The sequence below is a fragment of the Vanellus vanellus genome (genome assembly GCF_965231255.1).
Source record: "Vanellus vanellus genome assembly, chromosome: Z".
In the NCBI taxonomy this organism is placed as follows: domain Eukaryota; kingdom Metazoa; phylum Chordata; class Aves; order Charadriiformes; family Charadriidae; genus Vanellus; species Vanellus vanellus.
The window spans coordinates 26,112,913-26,117,688 of record NC_138908.1 but is presented as its reverse complement, the minus strand read 5'-3'; positions in this window follow the sequence as shown (position 1 = coordinate 26,117,688).

Below are 4,776 nucleotides of genomic sequence, written 5' to 3'. Positions count from 1 at the left end.
TGATAAAGGTGAATTCTTCTCACTTATGTACTTGTATTTGTACATCAAAATATGCTACCCATAATTATTACAGCTTGCAAGTCCTCCCTATTATAGTATCATGTAAGTATGCATGTGCTGCTATTACCTCAGTTGTTTTTTTATTATTAAAAAACACTCACAAAAAGCTTAGTATACAAGGGAACTTCAGAAGAAAATTTTCGAACAATCACAACTGTTTTCAAATGTACAACAACACTGAATTCTATTTCCAATAAGAAATAACTTAGGCAAACTAAAAATGTTCTAGCCCTCAGAAATGTTCTGTATACTAAGAAATATAACTACCCATCAAACACAGTATGTTATGGATTTAAGAAACTGTCTCCTTTTCTTACATTGCAACTGTTGCTACAAAGGATGGATGTTAATATATAAGCATTTATTCAATAAACAAATGAGAAAATCAGTTTCTTGACGATGAAATGCAAAGTTTGCCAAATTCCTATGTTGCTACCAAATTTCTAAGGCTAGTTAGTTTTTAAATAAGCAACTACTGATCACTTTTTGTCGAATCCAACAATAATGGTCTTATATCATAATGATACACTTAATTTGTCTCTAAGAACTAAAGGTAAATATATATTAGTTATAGAAGTTATATATATTTTAAAATAGACATACTGTCTCTTAATGTCATGATTTAATATGCATTGACTTGGTGGGGAAACAAACTTTTATCAGTAAATACTTTCACATTTTCTTTTACAATACTATGAACAACAATAATTATATCTTTATTCGCTCTTAGGAGTTACCATGCAGTTAAGAAAGTTTTAAAAGTTATACCTGTATAATATTTTTATATTTTCTTCCTTGTTTGGATGGTAGATCACTTCATGTATGGAGTTTACTTGACTGTACAGTTTCTTAACAGCTAGAGATAAGGTTTCCGTAGTCTGTAGTGGAAAATGTAATTTAGATACCATCAGACTGCTCAGTAAGAAAATAACTATCGAAGAACTAGTTTCCTCTGTTTGCTATTAGAGGCTAGATCCAGAAAATGAATTTGGCATCTAAGGAAGGGATTAGACAAACTTTAGGTGCCCAAATCCAAAACTGAGATCTAAAAAAAATCCATTCAGCGGCTGCCTATGGCTTAAGACATATCTGTATTTAAGATGAAACTTCTTCATATGACTACAACTCTGATCCTGCTCTTCTGCACAAGTTTGTCCCAACCTCAGTACCCAACTTCCCATCTAACCCTACATGGATAGAAAAAACACAGGCATAGGTCTGAAGATATAGCAAGAAGATTGGATCCTTCACAAAATGCACTTCTTGACACACAACTAAAAAAAAAAAAAGGGATGTTGTAAACATTGCTATGTCCACCTTATTTTATATTGTAGCCTAGCACAGAGGTTACTGGCATGAGAAAAAGGAAATCAAGAATCAAGGTTCAAACACCGTATTCTTGCCAGTACTGAAATGTTTTGACACACAAAATGTGTGTGTATGTACACATAGGTAATATTGACATAATATATAAATATATACAACATGTATTTATCTATGCTTTCATACACACAGAGATACATATATAAAGCCTCAAGTAAACATAGCTAGTTTATAAAAGTGGCCATCATCACCATTTTCTTCCTTCCACATGTCAAAAGTGGAAATAGTATACCTTTGAAAAAATAAACTATGAACATCTATATTCAAGAGAAAATGCAAAATTACAGAGTCAAAGTAGATGAAAATATACATTTTCAGTCTCTTACTAATATGCCTAAAACCTGGGAGAGGGTTGGGTCTTACACAAACGTCTGTCTTAAGTGTTTCCTGGTGACTGCCCAGGAGCATTCTTTGAACAGCTCCAGGTTTTTGAGCCTTATTTCTGAGGCTAGCACTTCTCCTTATGCCCTCTGTACCATAATTCAGGCATCTAACAAAGGAACCTGAATTCTACCCGAGAATAACATTTTGGGCCTAGCACTACATCTCTAGGAGAATCAGAATTCTGCATAGGTTCTAATACTGTGTATTATTGACATCCATTTCACATTATGTGTGAAAGAAAAAAAAACAAACAACACAAACCAAAACAGAACTCAAAACATTGTAGTCCTTGTCTTTGGTGCCACCCATACCAGATTAATTGATGCTAGACTAAAAGTTTCCATTTTAGATCACATTAGCTGAGTCCCTCCATTCTACAGAAGATACATTCTTATTTATCCGCTATTAAATATTAGAATACTACAGTGTATCTAACACAACACAACAGAGCATGTATTTAAACAGGTAATGATATCTAATCTTAAGTGTCATCTAACAAAAATCTCAGACCCCAAGAATAGGACGAGTTGCAAAATCAAACACAGAGAAAACAACAAGTCACAATGTTGCCTAGAAAACCTGAATTGGTCCATATGTACATTATCACATAGTTTTAAAGTAACCTACTTTTGCCCCCTTTCACAAGTATAACCTATGACACAGCTTTAAAGTATAAGACCAGATACCACTTTCCACTTGACCCCTGGTGTATTCAGGCTGCTCTCACTGAAAGAAACTATTATGATTCAAAATATGGTTTTACTATAACTGTAAGTTGTGACCTCTCATGTTACTCCATATACATCATCAAAACAGTGAACTGACAGCAGAACGGTTAATTTCCTTGCAGTTTAATGATGTTCTAAGAAATCATAGTTTATTACAAACATTACAGTTTTATGTGTAAAAGGTCCAAGCTCATCACTTTCATTGGCCTCGGCTGCAAATGTAAGGTTCTGCATATTTCTGCAATTTAGATCACGTATGCATTGAGAAGGACCCTGGAAAGCAAAGAATCCTTACCAGCTTTCTGCAGGTATTTCAGTTCATCTGACTTACTATCACTCGGAAACCCTCTAACAGAGAGGAGAACAGGGTCTGATTGTCTGTGGCATCATTTGTTCTCTTAGCCACCTGACCACTACTGTCTCTCTGCAGTACTTGTCTCATTCATCAAACAGCTTTTGACTTTTTAAACAAGTGAAACAGAAGGTCTACAGAGGACTGGTTTGTTCACAGTCCTGGCTTTTCCCTCTAGGCACCCCATTACTCTGTTCAATGAATCAACTAAATAGTCCACGGAAAATAAAAAAAAGGAAAAATAATATCTATCTGATCATGCACAAGATGAACAAATACTTTGGAGTCAACCTTAATAATAGATATCCCAAATCCTGAGGCCATTTTTTTTTTTAATTTTAGTGTTAGTTTACTATAGATTTAAATATAATGTCCCTCTTAAGAGAAAGAAATTTGGAAATGACATCTTATGCAGATGGCAGCAAAGTTAGATTTTTGGAATCACGAAGGTATCTGAACTCCACTAACAACAACAAATAAAATAAAAAGCATTGTATTTTCTGTGGGGATTTGCCACTAGAGGGGGAATGGAGCAAATGTAAAATGGTAAGATCCTTGTGTTTACAGCTTTTGGTTGAACAGCACAGCAATGTCAGGTTTCAAAACTCCTAGGTTTTATTCCAGATTCTGTAGGAGACCCATCTTGCAGCTTTCCTCAATTTTGGCTGATACCAAGCATTGTGCTCTTTCACTGTCATTGTTTCCCCTAACCTGCTTCATCTCTTATTCCCAGCTTTCCCTGGTTGTCAGCCCCTTTACGTTCCTACACTAGCCCCCACCTTTTTGTCCTTCCCCAGGTTATTCCCTGTATTGTCCCCATTGTTCAGCTGCTTTTCCCTTCAACCTCTCTCTCTCATTCCACCATGTTAGAAAATCTCAAGTGCAGTCAGTGTGCACAATAGTGCACCATGCAAGAGAGGCCGTTTCTCTGCTGTCTGCAATTCCCACCAGACCAGCTCATAACGTCCATACCCAGAAACTGCAGGAGTCCTGAATCGCCTTTCAAAGGCAGAATCAAACACTTCAACTTTTTGTCCACAGGGAGAAAGGGAGGGAGAAGTTATGAATAACCAAGACCTGAGGTAGGTTCTGTAAGATAATGGAACAAATTCCAAATACAGAAAAACTTTGCAATGATTTAAGCTTCTCGGCTCCTGCAAAAGTCTACTGAACTTTATTGGCCTTTTTTTTGTGTGTTATTACAGTTTAAAGAACTTAAGGGGGATTTTCATGGAAAAAGAAAGTAGCAATGCTAGCACATACATCCTGACTTAATCATAGGGGTATGTCCCCATGACAGTCACCAAAAAAGAAAAAAGATGTTTTCAGCACGCGTACTTCTCAATGGCAGCTATTGCATCTTAAGTATTTACCAAAAAATATTGGTCAAAAGCTGACATCAGATGTGAACAATTTTCAAACCTGAGCAGATTAAACCCGTGAAAATTAGAAGGGGCTAAACACTGCAATGGAAGAGCAGGGCAATCTAAACGGCAGACCCTCAACCAGCCTGCAACAGCTGTGGCCCATTCCCCTGGGCACACGCGGGGCTTTTCAGCTACTTATTCAGAGGCAGAAAAGCCTGACCTGAGCTGGAGCCTGCGTTTTTCACAACGGGAAAAGGCGCACGGAAAGTAGCGACGGCTCTCTGCTAAACAGTGGTTATGCGGGGGCTCGTTCGATACCGGAGGCCAGCCCCACCCCTCCTCTCCCCGGCCGCCGTTCCCCGTTCCGCAGCCGGGCACGGCCAGGCCCAGGAAGGACGGCGGAGGCCCAAGGCAGCCCTCTCGCTTCCCCCTGCAGCCTCCTCACTTCCCCCGGAGGAGCCTGCCCCACCCGGCCTGCGAGGGAGCGGCGGCGGGCGCGAGG